At 34.4% G+C, this 18,847-nt stretch overlaps 1 protein-coding gene across 1 annotated transcript in view; it reads right to left on the bottom strand.

Moving 5' to 3' along the window:
* Ccser1 (coiled-coil serine rich protein 1) overlaps nucleotides 1–18,847 on the bottom strand; it is a 1,130,812-nt gene that overhangs the window by 63,629 nt on the left and 1,048,336 nt on the right.

The following is an 18,847-nucleotide window of genomic DNA, read 5'->3' as shown; positions in this document are numbered from 1 at the left end:
TTATGCTGACAATCCACAGAACCACTTTTTCCAGATAACCACTGATCTGCTTTCTCTCTGTCAAAAATCCTTTGCTTGTTTTTTTTTTTTTAATTGTGTTTTGAGGTATATCTTTGTGATAGCATCCATCAGTCATCTTTTGTTTTTTTTTTTTTTTTGTTTTTACCACTGAACAACATTCGGGTGTATATATCTATCACATTTTTCTTTTGCATTTGTAGGTTCAGAGATGTGGATTATATTCAAATGTTCATCATCACAGAAACCTTTGCTGACAACAGTTTTGCAAAATACTTGTGCAAAAAAATGTTTTCAATTTTCTAGGCAGATGTGAGTAAAAGTAATAAGTTGTGTGTGAAGTTTGTATACAATTCTATAATAAACTGTCACAGTATTTCCCAAAACAGTTAAAATACATTACCTTGCCACCAGCAATGTGAAAATGATTTACTTTTCCTATATCTTGGTGACATTTGGTGTTGTCACTTGTTTGATAATAACCATTTCCTGAAGTACCACCTTGTACTTTAAACTTGCATTCCCCCGGTGTTTAGCTTTGTCTGCGTGTGACACTCATCTATGTACTTGGAGAGATTGTTCAACAATTCAAAGCTTTGTCCAGTCAAACCTATTTAAGCTGCTTTCACAAGCACAACTGATTTAAAACCATTATAATAATGTATAGAAATATTTTATAAGTTTTATTATTAAAAATAATGCACATGAAAACATCACCAACATAAAATAACCAGCCTCAATATTTACACAACTTAATGAATTCTCATGCAATTAGAGTTCTCATTTGAAATGGAAGTTGTGAAACTTCTTACTAGGTGATCCCTTTCAGTATTGAATATATGTTATGTGTATATCCACTACAAGCACCAAAATACCTTATGATAGATTAGCAACAATTGGAATCAACATAGTTGCCCATCAAAATTTGAATGTATAATGGAAAATGTAGTGTATATGAATATCAATATATATGTATCAAATATGAAATGTTTTTATTTTAATCTTATAATCTAATAAGAGCAAATATACTGAAAAATATTTGATCAAGGAAGATGTGTGTTATCTTTTTCAATAATTCTTAAAAGGACAGAGGAAAGTATTAGTCTATACACTCATACTTTATGAAGCTTCAAATAAGTTATGAGCAGTGTCATCTTAACTAATATTTCTTTTATTTAAAATAAAATTTCACATATAAAAATTATTTACTATTTCTGATTATTTTCATATTCTCTACTGTAATTAACATTATTAATTAACCATTAACATATGCAAATATTTTTATAAAGGCTTCTCAAGGACAGGGATTTAAATATAAAACTTATTTCAGCAATATTCAATGGCATATTGATTCAAAATGTTAAAAATTATTCATCAATAACTAATTGGGAGGTACAGATTGTAGTGATGCCTCCTTATGTTTTTTAAAGATTACTAATGACCTGTAATTTGAACACAGTTCAAGACTATATATGATATTTCTTTCACTTTCAAATGTTTCCTAAACTCCAACAATTATGTTACAATTTGGAACACTTGAATTCAGAGAAGAAAAATATGTATTGTGTTTTTATTTTTTATTTTTATATTTAATATATTTTATACATTTTAATTTTTATATTTTACTAGAAACAAAATAAAATAATTAATAATGAGACAGATTTATCTTAGGTCTGACAAAAAAATTAATCAGTAAGTGAGGACTGATTGACAACTAAGGAACTTGGTAGAGGGAGTCTCTTGTCCTGAAGATTTGTTGTTTCCAAAAGAAAATATTAGTCCCTGCTTCTTGTCAATACATAAAGAGGTCAAATGGATTACAGCATAGCAAACATTAAAAGCTTAGTTATGTTATTATTAACTATACCTAAATAGTTTTATATAATTATATTAATTTCCAATTTTTTTAAGTTTTGTGATAATATGTGCATATTTTGAAAACTGTTAATGGCAATAAATAGTAAAAATAAAAGAATAAGTATTGTTGATATATGAAGAGAATTTACCTGAGGAAACTTTATCACATGTTTCACTCTCTTTGAAAGGAAAATAAACCACTTTGAAAACTTGTCATGCCTTTGCTTTGAGCTACAGAACTCAAAATCTGAATATGGAGGACATCTTTTTGAGTCATAAATCCAATGGGAGCTAACTCCCATTGGGAGAGCATGAGCTGAATTTTGATAAATGCTTTGTTCTAATTTGTAGAAACATCTCTAATCATAAAGAATGTGAAGAGAGTTTCAATTTTCCTTCTTTTAAAGCCATTTAGCAAATGTAGATGGATATCTCAGTTAACAAGGTGCTTGCATATCAGACTGTATATATACAGCAAGTAGTGCTGTCCAGTGCACATCCTTAAAGTCTAGTATTTATCCCCAGATAGAATGTGGATGTAGTGTGCCTTGTCCTCTTATTTATACCAAGGTTTGAGTCCTGGGTCTTAAGAGTTGGACCAAAGTGAAAGTACTTGTTAAACTGATATGAGAAGCTTTATTTGAATCTCTAGCCTTTCTGTAAAAGGCAGGACATACAGCTATATATCTTATAGGGAAATAATATCTAGAACATAGAAAGAACTCAGAAAACAATAAGAAAAGAAAGAAACACAATCCGTTGAAAAAGAGATATAGATGTGAAAAATGGTTTGCAAAATCTCTTCACAAACGAAGAAATAAATTGAATGAAAAAAATCTTAAACTTATTCAGTGTGGTTAGCATTTAAGGAAATGTTAATAAAAATTAATTCAAGACTTTGTCTTATGTCAGGCAGAATGTCTCAGATCAAAAAAACAACTAATAACAAGCGGTTAAGCTATGGGGGAAGAACTTGCATTTATTGATGGGATTTCAAATTGGAACAGCCACTTGGAAAATATCGTAAAGAATTCTAAAATAAGTTAAAAATAGATTTACCGTGTGGTCCAGATATATCACTGATTGGCACATGCCCAAGGACTAGACTTCTTAGTCCATAGACACTTGCCCAGTCATGCTCATTGTCACTCTATTCACAGTAGCTAGGAATAGAAGGAACCTAGTATTCTGTAACTGAATTATGGACAATGATAATGTTGTACATATATACATTATGAAATAGAATTCAGCTGTAAAAAATTAAAATCTGTGTGTGAATGCATGAAATAAGAAATATAATATTAAATGAAATGATTCAAATCCAGAAAGACAAAAACAGTACTTTCTCTCTTATGTGTTCATCTTAGCTCCAAATATTTAGATATAAGCATATAATCTGAAGTCACCAAGTAGCCAAGAATGATAATGGTATGGAAGAGGCAAGAAGGAACTCTGAAAATGAAGATAATCAGATGCCAAAGACATGAAAAAGAAAAATGGGGGCGGGTTATTGGAAAAGGGAAAGGAAAGACAGCATGGAGGGAGGTGAGATAAGTAGGAGGATGGATGCTTGAAAAAGCCATAGGGGAACAATACTTTATGTTCACTTATAATAGGTATAAAATAAACATAGTTTGAATAGTATATAGTCTGAATTAAGTTATGCCACTTGTGTGTTAATATTCCACTAAGACACACAGACTACCCAACAAAAATATCAGACCTAAGTATTCTGCATTCAAGCTGTTGATCAGAGTTGAACACACTCAAAGAAATATAGACTACTGTTGTTTATCTTGGTTCTCCCCCATAAATGGAAAGTAAAGTCTTTAACTGAAGATACCATGTATTTCTTATATAGGACTTGGAGGAACCAAACTGTTTTTTCTGGAATTATTCTTTGTCAAGACTTGTTCTTTTAGTGATGAAGGCATTATAAAAACAACTAAGAGAGAAAATGAGACAATAATTTTGCCTGCTTATAGACCTATGGACCACAACAATAACAAACACAGCAAAATAAACCCAAATTGCAGTAGTGGTTCATATATCTCAGGGTTAACCAACAACTATCTAATTGTGTTTAAGCCCTGACCTAAGGGAGGTGATTCTTACATAGTACAGTAAAAATATACAAATACTCATAACTAGTGAAATAATGAACCATAAAAGAGAACCTACCACAGGCAGTTGGCTAGACTAACATAATTTTTAACTGCATTCTAAATATTTATCATAATAGCCCAAGATAATTGTAGTTCTCAACCTCCATCAAGGAAGCTTCCTTTTACAGAAATTTGATATCATTACAGAAATCTACAACTGAATAAAATTCAGAGAACAATTAACCATGAGGTGCACAACCCCAAGGATACATGTATAATATAACTCTTGTATTTAATGCTCAAGGAAAACTGTGTGCTAGGGGAAGGAAATAAAAGAGCCAGAGGATTAGGATGTCTGCTCTTAAAATTTCTTTCTTATATAATAGAAAACCTGCATTCATGAAACCTCAATAATAAGTCAGTCTAAACAAGACCTGCACACAGATAACACTACTTGGCATGCCAAAAGAGAGTAAAAGTTCCCACCCCTAGACAAAGAGCTACGAGAAGTTAATGACTGCTGGGATTTCTCCAAGCTGAAACTTTCTAAAAGGTTTTCCTATCACAAATAGTCAGTCCTAAGTACACATACATAGAAATAACACTAAATAAGTTCAGAAAGCTGTGTGTGTATGTGTGTTTGTGCATGTTTGTGTGTGTTAAAAAGTAGAACATTCTGACAAAGCAAAGCTAAAAGCATAATAAAATAATCAAAATATCAATGATTTCCAGTTGTGTAGGGAAAGAAAGAAATGACTAACCATAAATGAGATATTTAAGACATTGGAAAATATAATGGAGGATACATGCTGCCTTAAAGTTTCTATTACTGTGACGAAACAACATGACCATCACAACTCTTACAAAGAAAAAACATTCAATTGGGTTACATTTTAGAGGTTTAGTCCAGTATCACCATAGTGTGACATGGTGGTGTGCAAACAGACCTGGTGCTGGTAAAGGAGCTGAGAGTCCTACATCTTGACCCACAGCTAACAGGAGGTGGTCGGAGTGTCATGCTGAGTGAAGCTTGAGCAGAGGAGAATTCGAAGCCCAACACCACAGTGACACTGCTCCTCCCAAAAGTCAAACTATTTCAACAAAGCCATGCCTCCTAATAATGCTATTCCTTAAGAGCTTATTGGGGCCAATTGCATTCAAACTACTACACATGCCATTTTCTATTTGTCAAAAACCCAAGAGTGAACTCTAGCAAACCAGACAGTTTGAGTGTTGTTATATCCTCATGTATTTAGAGATAATAAGAGTACACTCCACTGGTACCAGACACTTCAGACCAATGACTCTTCTGTGAGAGCTGAGGGATACAACAAAAATGGTTACGCTTCATATTTCAACTTCTCTCTAATTTAAAACTATTCTAATCATAAAATATGTTACTTTAAAATGAAAAAAAAAGATAAACATTGAGCTTGAGCTCCACAGAGAGAGAGAGGGCTGGGGCAAGTGAGAAATAGAAGAGCACTGAACCATTTTATGCCTTGCTGAGGAAACCAACTCAATATGGGCAAACGAAATCCTAAGAAGCCTATCAGGAAATGGCATCATCTTTGTGCAAACTTGCCTGGCAGAGCACAATAATCACCTGGATGCTTCAGCCAAATTCAGAGTTTTCCAAGACCTAATCAAAGATATGGGGCCTGTGTCTGCTAAAGACAAAGGAAAATGTGAAGATTTGGCAAAGGCTGAGTAAGGAAAGACAAATGGAATCCTAGACTCCTCACAAAGGGGAAACAACAGATGTCTAAGGATGCTATTGGACCTAGTGGTCTCCTGCAGCCTTCTTCTTGTTCTATGCTGAGCATCACCCCCCCTCCATTCGAAAGAGAACCTCACAGATCATACTCGGATGCCAAAGAAACTGGAGAAGGTATGGAGCAACTGCTGTGGATGACAAGCCACTTCAGGAAAGGAAGGCTGCTGAGCTCAAGGAAAAATACAAGAAGGATGTCACTACCTATAGAGCTAAAGGAAAATCTGATGCAGCAAAAAGGGAGAGGTCAAGGCTGAAAAGGAAAACAAAGGATTAGGAGGGAGATGACTAAGATGAAGCAGGTGAGGAAGAGAAGGAAAATGAAGATGAGAATGATGAATGAGCTCTTCTTTTTAAGCCCATTTCTTTCCTGGTCCATAAACTCCTGTACACAACTCATCTTCTAAAAAAGAATTGAAATGTAAGGTTATGTAATGCTTGTTGGTAACTGTACAGAGTCTGTTTTTGTGAAGCTAAATTATTATCAAATGTATTGTTAGATAAGCCTGTCCTGGTGGTATTTTCAATAACTACTAACCTCATTAGACACAGCATGGGGTTGTAAATTAGCATGAAAATTGAAAGCAAGTTCTTGTTGGTGCACAACACAAATTAGTGTCAGTTGGTGATGGCTTTTTTTCATCTTCAGTTCTTTTGACACAACTTATATGAAAATATTGGTTCTTCTGTTAAGTGAATATCACTCTTTAATTGCAAACAAAACAGTTCTATTGACATTCTGAATGCTTTGAAGTAATATAAATATAGTAAAAATTGATCATATGTATAGAAATGTAAATGTATATATGAAATATACACTATATAGAAACATGCACTAATACTTTATATTTGTAGATACAAACATCTAATCCTTTCAAAAGAAAATTTAGAGAATCCAAAGTGTTCTACCTATCTACAAACCAAATAATTCAAGATACCCTTTGACCAAAACATTCCATCCCTATATCTACACCTGGAGCAACCTGCCAAAGTACATAATACATATATGGGTCATTTATTTTAGCACTATTTGCTGAAGTAACAATATGAGAAGTAATATAGTATTGGAGTTAGACAACAAAAGGACAATATATACATACAATACACCGTGTAGGTAGAATACACACACACACACACACACACATACACACACACACACACACACACACACACATCACCAGTGGCACAAGTAATCCATGCAAATTAAACATAACAAGTCCATTTAACAGCAACAGTGTATACTTTTTTATTTTTCAAGACAAGATTTCTCTATGTAGCACTGTCTGTCCTGGAACTCACTCTGTAGACCAGGCTGGTCTGGATCTCACAGAGATCCATCTATCTCTGCCTCCCTTGTGCTGAAATTAAAGCTGTGCACCATCACTGACAAGCTTAACACTATATATTTCATTTGATATATATCAAATTAAGTTTATTAAACTCAACAGTACAGTGCATAAGAAAAGATATAGGTAGTGTTTGGGTGGGAAAAGACAAGATAAAGAGTATGTCATGAGGATAGTGTACCATAAAGTAGGGAATATCAAAGGAATATAACCACATCTGTAAAACTGAATTCCTCAATTAACTCCATTTGTCTGGGGAAATGGTTGAGTTAGTAAAATGCCTGCCTCCAAAACGTGAAGTTTTGTGTTTGGATTACCAGTACTCACCTAAAATCTGAGTGCTGTGGTTGTGCAATCCCAGCACTGGGGATATAAAGATAAGAGGATGCCTGGAGTTCCCTTCCCAGTAAGCCTATCTGAATGGGTGAGCATTCTGTTGAATGTACCCCTGGCCGCCATATGCACATGTGCACACACACCCACACTCACATATGTAGCATACCCATGAACACTAAAACAATCGTGCACCACACCCAGATATAACATAAGTAAATCTATTATTAACTCATTAATTTCCCTATCTAAATAATCAAAATATTTATGATTATTTATTTATTTATAGTAAAGAAAGAGAAGATTGGAGAAAACATGCTCTGTCAAGGTCAACAAAAAAAAATGCTGGGCTGGAGAGATGGCTCAGAGGTTAAGAGCACTGGCTGCTCATCCAGAGGTCCTGAGTTCAATTCCCAGCAACCACATGGTGGCTCACAACCATCAATAGTGAGATCTGGTGTCCTCTTCTGACACACAGGCATACTGTATACATAATAAATAAATCTTTAAAAAAAAAAAAAAAAAAAAAAAAAAAAAAAAAAAAAAAAAAAAACAGCCGGGCAGTGGTGGCACACACCTTTAATCCCAGCACTCGGGAGGCAGAGCCAGGCAGATCTCTGTGAGTTCAAGGCCAGCCTGGGCTACCAAGTGAGCTCCAGGAAAGGCGCAAAGCTATGCAGAGAAACCCTGTCTCGAAAAAACTAAAACAAAAAAATGCTAAAGGTGTAACTAGAACAGAGAGAAGATACTGTGAGAGAGATGTCCTGTCACCTGCATGCTATTTTCTCTCATTAGCATAAATGTAAGAGGAAATGGTCTGGAATAAAATGTGAAGTTGCCCTAGAGGGACAATACACAGTGTAAAACAACTTTGCATTTTCTCTGTAATGACCCACTGAATTGTTTTACAGCTAAAAAATTGGTGGAGATGAAATTCTAAGGTTTTTATTTTCTTATTTTCCTAAGTTTTATTTTAACTTTATCATACAGTAGGAATAGATTTCTCATTTTGAAGCCAACAATGAGCATAATTGTGCCTATCTCCCTCTGACCTTGGATTGGTTGCATTTGAATATTCCATCTCCAGGCTTCAGGGTCTGGGTGCACACACAGCAGAGCTGTATTTTCAGTGTATCATTTTTTCACAGTATTTCTATATAATGGCTGTGTTGCTTGGAGATGCACAGTTAATTGCAGTATCCACAGAATAAAGTCCAGTGCTCCACAATTAACTTACCTTTTCATATACAAGGAAGGGGCAGTGTCAGGAACCACACTTCATGAGGTAAAACACTAATTCAGTTTCCTGCTGCAATTAACACTCTATAAAATATTGAGGGTTGTGCACTGTTTAATGGGTCCTTTACTCAACTGCAACAGTATTTTAAAGATTGAAACTGTAATAAACCACACACCATCCTGTTTCTCTCCTGTAGGGCATGTTGAAGAAACCATTTCCCAAATTAAGTTAATTTTAAGAGCATAGTCTTTATCTCTGTGTCTACCCAATATGGTAGCTCCATGAAAATAACAGCCTTATATTTTTCATCAAGGCAGACAGAGTTGCCTATTATTTCATAACCAGAGAATTAAAGTATCTTTTCAACATAACAGAAAATACAGAGAAAAATATCTGATTAGAATACTGGAATTTTTACCTGTTAAATTATTATTTTAAATGTTTTCTAATGCTAGATTTTTTCTTTTCCTCCTTAAAAGTAATTTTCAAGGTAGAATTTCTAAAAAGACTTTAAAAACTATAAACCCAAATATTAGATGTGCAATAAGGCTATTGTTAACACATAGATAGAGAACATCACCAAGAAAAAGCAGTATTTTAAAATTTATTTTAGTTTCCAAATACTAATCTGTGATGTGAGTGTCCTCATTTCAAACACAATTCATAGAATGTATCTGTATGGTGTCAACTAGCTAAGAAACTTAGAGCAAGAGCAGTGGGAAAGTGGAAGGAAATCTGGGAATAAAGCCCAAGCAATTTAACTTCAGAGCTTGCGTTTTTAATTAATAGAATATGCTGTCAGTAAGACCATCTGTGGTGGTTACGTTTCATTCTCAGGAAATAAAGAGTAGCTCTGAGGATGGTCAGGGTGCAGAAACAGATTAGTGTATGCTACATCCTGATGGGTCTCCAAAGAACATCATTCAAATAAGCTTCAAGTCCATTCACTTTAAAAATGTATGTTTGCATTGAACATATACATATTTACAAGTGCTTATAGTAACATAACTCCAGCTTATTCTAGTGAAAACTTATGCAAGTTCAACATTTTACATCAATTATAGGTTTTTTTTTAGTAAAAAACTCTCTCAAGCAGTAGTATAATTAAGCATATTTTTGACACATTATGGGATATGTATCAAATATTTGAATGTCTCCTACACAGTGAGATATACCTTCAGATCTTGTAAAAGATGTGCTGCATTGACTTGGTTTATTCTGATCTGATATGAAAGTTTTGTTTATAAACACTATTTATCTATAGCCATGATAAGTTTTCTTGGGACTTAAATGCTAATATTTATTAAAAACATTAATCATAATTAATCTTTAGTATCTTGAATAAAATTTCCCCAGAACTTATTGGAGCAATATAAAGAAGATAAAGTCTCTGGTTAAATTTTTTAGCATTTTTAAATTTGGGGATATTTTGTGAAAAGAAAAATGTAAGAAAGAGAAGAGGTCATTATTAATAAAATTAACATTTTACTTTAACATTCACATTTTCATATACTGAACAAAATCCTGATACTAAAATAAAAATATTTCACAGAAATTTTTCAAAATATCCCTGTTCATGTACAGAGTAATGAAAGTTGTAACTTACTAACAGACTCACAGATTGAAAACAAGACCAGAGACTTTTCATTCAGACTCTTAGTTATGGTGTTTTAGGGAATCTTGAGTATCACTAAACTGTTGGAATATGACAAGATCCATTGTATTCATAAGATACAGCCTCTTCAGAGGGCCTATAATGTGTACTAAGAATAAATTAAATTTTAATCATTTATATTAATAATAATATCTTACTACTTGTCAAAAGTAAGGACAGCTGCTGAAGCTACTAACCCTTTGCAGATAAAATTTATATTTTTACTACTTCTTCAGATATTATTTTAATTAAATATATACTAAAATTTCTACCTTGCTCTGATCTCTACTTTTATGTGGCCTATTAATCACCTTTGAATTTATATAATCCTTTATCCGATGTTGTGATTTACATCTATAATCTGAGGCTGAGGCAGGAGAATTACTATACCAGTCTGTGTGTGTGTGTGTGTGGTAAGTTATGTGATGTGCATGCCAATCTATAGTCTGAGAACATGTCTCAAAAAATAATAACAATAAAAGAAACAAGAGACTGAGCAAAGTCTTTCTAGCTAACATCCTTATCATGAGGTTGTCTTGCTACAGAGATGTTGGTATGTTTTGTTTTATATTAGTTTGAACTCTAATTCCCTAGCCAAAAACCTGTCTGGGTGTAGCCATTTAAGTGATTTTCTGATCTTTTTTCCCTTGGCAACTATTTCCATCCTACTATATCTGTGCTTCCTACAACCCATTATGCAGTTCCTTCAAAGTGTGTCTCAGTATTTATCTCATGAAGACTACAGCTGAAAAACCACCGTTAGAAGAATGGAACCATCATGTGATATTCATTGTGGTGAATTTACAATTTTAACCTATGTAGAATCTTATCTTTGTCAATATATTAATAATATTACTATGAAACTAAATGTTGATGGTTTTCTACCAAATTTAGTTAACAGAATATTATATTAAATTGTTAGGATTTTATGATAGTTTTGATGTTGATACTTCATAACTTAAGGCTATAGTTTTGACTATTGATTGGTAGATATAAGAAAGATAAATAGAAACTGAAGGTGGGGGAAGAGAGAGAGTAGTTTTTTGAATTTATAAGGCTGTTTGAATATTATGAAGTGATTTTCTTACCAAATAATATACAGAGAAATTTTCATTATAAATGTTTTTATAATTCTTTTTTTTTTTTTGAGACAGGTTTTCTCTGTGTAGCTTTGGAGCCTATCCTGCAACTCACCCCTCACCCTGTAGACCAGGCTGCCTTGAACTCACAGAGATCTGCCCACCTCTGCCTCCTGAGTGCTGGGATTAAAGGTGTGAGCCCCCACCACTGTCATGTTTTTATAATTCTACATTTTAATAAGTCACACAATTAATTTATTAGTCTTAAGTACCTGTGTACAGAAAAGTAAAAGATAATGTTACTTTGCATTTTACATGTTTACTTTACTTACCCAGTTTCCTTCATGCAATACCAGAATGAACATGTTCAGGTATGTGCCGTTGTTTGCAAATACTGGTAGCATTGCATGTCCATATGTAACTACAGTTGTAACTAGTTATCTAACTGTGTGAAATAGGTCAGATATTCTTTTTGTCTTTAAGATTATTGCATATATTTTTAATATTTTTACAAAAGTACTCAATTGACTTAATTTTGCATATTTTCTTGGAAAAATCTGAGTTGGAGAAAAGGTGGTGGAAATTTTATAAAAACTCAGATGTGACTCAGAAATGTTGCTGCCTGAGTATCAAAAGCTATGACTAAGGAAGACCTTGGGGAAGCTGCCTAAACAGATAATACAAGTTACATGTCTCCTGAAAGAAAATTAAGCAGCTACATTTTTATCTACTGACTTTGTTTTTGAAGAGCAATTTTTTTTGTTGTTATTTACTTCTCAGGACCTAACTCAAATTGATTCTTCAAGGGTTACATTGATCTCCGCTTCTTGAAAATATCAATATTTTTGAAAAATTAAACTATTAAGCATTCTATGACGTCAACCTCCTCTATGTTATGAGGAAGTTTTAACATTGCAAAATAACTTCAAGTATGAAGACATAACTACAGAAAATGCATAAGCTGCAAATGATATTCTAGGAGTTATGGGATGGTACTACACATACATGTTTGCAGAATATACTCCGTCATAATATTTTGTAAGAGCAAATATTGTTACTTACTGAAAGCTGCATGAAAAACAAAGATTGGAGAGTATTTTTTATGTAATTTTTGGTAAGCTTTGCCCATTTTAAAAATACAAAACTCATGGAAATGTTCAGTGTGTGTTATATGATACTCCCTAGAGATCACATTTTAACTCAAGAGCAGAAATTGTACTGCATCTCATTTGAAATTACACATGTTTTAGTGTCTGTGTTGATTTTAACTAGTATTTTGCTTTTATGTATTGTTTTAGTCCTTTCGTGCCAGAAAAAATTACACAAGACTGAGTAACTTCTAAATAGAAATTATATCTGAAGAGAAGAAAGTAAAAAAAACTTTTGTATCTGACTAGGGCTCCCAGCATCACCATTTTTACCAACTCCTGAGTGGGCAGAAGTGGGACCAAAGAGAAAAACATCAATCTCATTCATGAGAGCTGCACCTTCAAAACCCTGGGAGGTCCTTAAGGTTCCATTTTATAATGCAGTCACAATCTTAAGGACGAAGGACAAATTCAGACCATGCTACATGGCACGTGACAAACCCCAAACATCCTTGTTGAAGAACACAGTGAGAGTTCTCTACCTACCTAACATTCAACATGCTTGAGCTGTCTTTCTAGCTGACTTAGTTTTTGCTGTAGGTATTTGTAATACTTAGAGAAGGAATCAGTGATGTCACCTGTTTACTCACAAGGGAGCACATAATAAGAAGTCAAACTGAGGTTTTGAAAATACCGATTCCTCTTACTTGGAGCCTCTGTACCCCTCAAGGAAGCTGCTTAAACCCTTGCTCCAGTCACTGGTTTTCCTACTGTGCTTAAAGATGATGAGAAATAATCCCTAGTGTTTGATATGCATCAGAGAAGAACATGGTGAAAATCAAAGCTAAGGCCAGCAGAATAACAACAAAATCAGAATGAATGCATAATTCTACTACTGTCACTCATTTTAACAATGATCATTCTTAATTACCAAGAAAACTGAAACAAGAGTCTCCAATTACTGTCTTCTTTATTACATTTACACAATAGCAATGGTGAAGTATTAGTAAGTTTTATTTAAATTTTACACATATTTTGGCACTTGACTACATAGTTCGGGTGTCATGAAAAATAATTTATATGTAACTACCCAAAATTTATTAATTTTCATATGTTTTCAGTAATTTAGAATTTTGGTTTAGTGATTTATAACTTGTATACTTTCCTAGGTGGTAGAGGATATCAATGATATTCTCAGAAGATACTACTCAAAAACAATAAGTTTGAAGACAAGTATTTAAAATATTCTTTAGAACCAATGTAAAAATTTTATATAAAATTTATTCATATGAATAAAATTACTCAAATACAAGCTCAAATTTATGGGACTATCTAAACTTAATTATGTTTGTTTGTAGGTAAAACTTATCTTCCCATCACTCTGTATCCTCCTGAGGACAATATTGACAAATGTTTCATTGAAACTTCAGAAACTGTCACCTTGATTTGCTCTAAAGGTTTTAATAGTACATGAAGAATAAAATCGAACTGTGTAGAAGGAAATCTCTCCAGCTTATTTCTTACTGCCTATTTTGCACGTCCTTCCCTGGGTGCACCACATATTTTCTCAGATCTATGAATCTACAGTCTCTGGAATGATCTTATAAAATAGGACAGACAACGGCTTGGTTCAAAGATCACTATCTCTGGGAAGATTGCCCTCTCTTCCTTCTATCAGAAGAAAAATATTTATGAAAAGTCTAAAGCCAAACAGAAATTGCTCCTGAGAATTCTCACAGTATAAATCAATAAACCTCCTCAATAGCATCTTTATTGTGGTGTCATAATGGGCTGTCTCTTATAGACTGGTCCTTAGTGCAGGCTATCCATCATCTCAAAGCACAGGTCTGCATGGACCTAGTCATTTTTAGGCCCTAAGCACAGGTATTTGAGTGCTGTGCTTATGTAGAGAGCTGTCCGGAAATCTAGAGTGTGAAGCATTGCTTTGCAGTCTTGCGAAAGTCCAGAGGTGTTTTATCCTTTGGATCACATGGCCCAGCAACCAGGACTTCTTCCTCTCTGGCCAGCAGAGCAGTTACCCACCTTTGCTTTGTAAATGTGTTCATCCAATGTTATTTAAAGAAACTTTTCAACATCTTAATGAGTACAGAAATCATTGACCCACAGAAAGGGTGGGCTTACATTCTGCTGAGTTTGCAGAGGTTTGGTGCGGCAGTGAATGTGAGATTGCATCTCCAGCTACCCACTGCTGCCAGTCACAGCAGGCCTGTATTCACACAGATAAATGGTGATCAGTAGTGTTGAGTAGCTGGTGTAGAACCATGGCTATTATGTATTATTTAAATAACACCATCTCATTTCCCATAGGAAAGCAGCCAAGAGCAAACCCCCAGGGAGGATTCAAATTATGCTAATTAAATAATAGAACACATGAAGAATATACTAAGAACCATGCCAAAGTACCCTGTTTACAAGCTTCAAAAACTCTACTTTGTGTCCTTTCAACAGCAACTGCCTCGTTAGACACAGTACTAAATCATAGACAAAACTGCTGGCAATGATAGATTTTACTCTTTTTCTTTTTGTTCTTTTCTATTCATATGTATAATGAGTTGAGTTTCTGGTATCCATAGTGAATTACTATATTTAAGCAATCATCAATTCCTTGTAATCACTCTCACCCATAGACTCTCTTTGTCTGATAGTCATATATTTAATACTCACTTCTTTAAGTGATAAAGGGAATTACTCTCTAGAATACCTGGCCAAAGATGACAAAAGCAAACCACAAAGAAAATTATACAATTAGAAACAAGTGAAATGAATGATTTTTATTTCTCAGTGCTTTATATACATCTCTATCAATTATGTATTATAAGTTCTCTACCTGGTGATCAAGTACACCATGAGTACACAGTGATTCCATTTCATAAAATATATTCATTCACATGCAAGTCTTCCTTTGGTCTGATGAAATAATATATATGGACCTATCAAGGTGACAGTTACATCTGATGCTTACTCAGAGTCATATATGTAAAGCTCTGTGGAAATATGTTATTTAAATTTTTCCACCTAATTTGGAGGAAGATAATATGTATTCTAACTTATACATAAGCTAAGAGTGTTAAAGTCTAGATGATATTGCCTCTGTGCCTCAATAGAAAGGGCAGAAAAGACAAAGGGTTTCAATCAATGCAGATGACAGGCCAGCTCCCTGTAGAAGGCTCAATGTCAGGTTTAGGCAGTTTAATTTCATGTGAAGAACAATTATAATGGTAACTGCTCCTGCCAATCACCTCTGCATTTGTGAAGTGTGCATAGTAGTGATGTTATGGTTAATATGAAATGGCAATACAGTTTAAATTGATAATGGGCGCAATACTAAATGTAAACTATTATCACTATTATTCCCTCTTTGGATCAGGGGCAAACACAATCCAAGAAGTCTTTCATTGATGGGAAAGGGATTGTCAAACACTGGCTCAGATACCAACTGTTCCAAAGGAGGGCTCAAGAGAAAAAACATGAAAAACATGCTTAGAAGTGTTTACTTTCTTTCCATCTTACACGGAAGGTAATGGTAAGTCATTGTGAGTCCTGCACATCTTGACAGTCTGTGCCTCTTCCCAGGTGCTGTCTCTCTAACCCTGCTACACCTCCCTTCTGCCTTAATGTTTGGCTGCCCCATCATTCTCTTTCTTGATAAGAGGCTTTTGTGTCTTTCTTCCTCTCTCTCTCTCTCTCTCTCTCTCTCTCTCTCTCTCTCTCTCTCTCTCTCTCTCTCTCTCTCTCTCTCCTTATTTATTTTATCAAGCATGTGGTCAGGGGAAAGTTTATAAGTTCATGCAGTGATATTATGTACCTTATTATGTACCTTGCCTGTGGAGGTCAGAAGACAACTAGGTGGAGCTAATTTTCTCCTTCTGTCTTTCGGGGATTGAACTCAGCTAGCTGTCTGGGCCTGAGTCTCACGTGCTACACACAGTATTTCATAATGTGATGCATGTCTGTTTGGGTCACTTTTTTCAGTACTACACAATGGTAAGTTCATTATCTGTTTCTATAATCTTTGCAGTACTTAAATCTTCCAGACAAACTCCACGCTTATCTTACTTAGTTTTACTGTCTTCCCTCACCTTCATTTGAATGCAAGTTTCATGAGGATAGACACTATTTTTGCTACAATAAAGAGTATGTGGCACACGGTATCTACTCAACAAATGGATGCTTATTGAATGAAGGAAGGTCGGACATTAACAGATGAATTGCACATAAAAAAAACTCATATTTCAGAATCCATTGTAAAGTGCAATTGACTTTAAAAATTACCAAGTTTCCTATGGAATGCTGCACAAAGTAAATAACATTTCTGCACAGTACTGAGGACCTGAGTTCAGATCCCTAGGACCACATAAAAATCCATGCATGGTCAACTACACTTCTAACCCCAGGGTGGCCAGAGACAGGAAGACCCCTGAGGTTTGCTGGCTGACAGTCTTGCAGAAAAATTATGAGTGGCTCATATATGAGAATGACAGAGAGGACAACATGATTTTCTCCTCTGATCCACACGTGCACCAGCACACACAATTATATACACACATATAAAATACACACCCACTATAGTTAAAAAAATAAACAAGGAATGTAACTGTCATTGATGATGAAAATAAAATAACTGAAAAATACAGATAATGTAACAATAATATATTTTCCAAGTCTCGGTACTTGTTTTTCTCTGGGTAGTCTGTCCTCAAAATCTTGAGAGTGAACATAGTATTGGCAATAACCAGTATATACAACCATTTTGAGGGTCAAATGCCTTCTATGAAATAAGTTATGAAATGATCACAAGCAATCACATGACACATTTCTAATTTAACATTAGTTAACTTTATGTACTGTCTTGTGATAATCCTTCTGTTGCCTGTGAAGTTATAAACTATTCAAAATAATGATTTAAGTAAAGTTATGCAAATGACTTTTCCAGTTAATTTAAATAGTGAGAGGAGAGTCATTTCCAACCACCACCTGTGAGTTATAACTTCCACTTAAAGTATTTTAGTTGAAATGATTTGAATAACAATTTCCCCTATTTACCTATGACTCTTTGATTATATTTGTTTCCATGCATAAAATCTTTTCCACTACAAAATAGAAAGTGTGCAAATTAGCTCCCCTTTTATTATCATCAGGCCTGAGAAGCCCATGGTGCACATCCTCACTGATCTCTCTTGACTCCTGTTTCCCAAGGGATGAGTTATGCATACACAATAGGATACAAAAGGTCAGAACAGAAAACCTCAGTCTCTAATATAATTGATATTTTAATGTCATGTTCATTCATCATAATATTGGCAAATTCAGTTTTTCTTTCCTTGTCTAATCAAAGTATACATATATTCCATACTTTCTGTGTAATAAATTATGCTGTTTCTCTTAATTAATAGAGCTATGTCAATGGCCTGAATGGCATTTAAAACATGGAAAACTTCTTTGAGCAGATGGATGCACCATTAGGTCACGTCCTCCTACGCATTCACTTTTCATCTTGTATATATATATATATATAGATATATAGATATAGATATATGTTAACATTTTCTGCAAAGCAATAGAAATTGCACATTGACTAAAATTGCATAACTGTGGTTAATTTCACTAAGAAAAAAATTTCAGAATAAAACCTGAAAATAGATGTAATTATAATGAGCTATTGATCACAATCTTGAATCTAGAAAGTTAGACTCTGACCTTCACATATGTGCTGTGATATACAAATACAGCACTCCCTAAGTAAATAACCAAATACATTAAGTGAATGATTTAATTTTAATGCTAATTAACATCTGAAATAATTTGCTCATTTTAGACCTAAGGTTTTATAGATCATTGTGCTATTACAACAAATTGTCCCAACATCTGTGGTGATATATTGTGTGCCCCAAAATATTGTGTACCCTAATAAACTTGTCTGGGGATCAGAGGACAGAGCCAGACACTAGATTAGACCTAGAGGTGAGACAGTGGTGGCACACATCTTTAATCCTATCGCTTGGGAAGCAGAGTCCATCTGGGTCTCTGTGAGTTCAAGGTCATACTAGGAACAGAGCTAGGCATGGTGGCACATACCTTCAATGCCAGCACTTGAGATATCATGCCTTTACTTGGAAAGCACACATGCCTGTAATCCCAGGAAGTGACATGGCTGGGTGGAGAACAGTATATAAGGCATGAGGAGACAGGAACTAAGCAGCAGTTCAACTGAGACCCTTTCCGATGAGAACTCAGAGGCTTTCAGTCTGAGGAAGCAGGATTAGCTGAGGAGTTGGTGAGGTGAGGTTGACTGTGGCTTGCTCTGCTTCTCTGATCTTTCACCCCAATACCTA

Source organism: Peromyscus leucopus, chromosome 3 (assembly GCF_004664715.2).
Source record: "Peromyscus leucopus breed LL Stock chromosome 3, UCI_PerLeu_2.1, whole genome shotgun sequence".
Classification (NCBI taxonomy): Eukaryota; Metazoa; Chordata; class Mammalia; order Rodentia; family Cricetidae; genus Peromyscus; species Peromyscus leucopus.
This window is presented reverse-complemented; position numbering and strand designations above follow the sequence as displayed.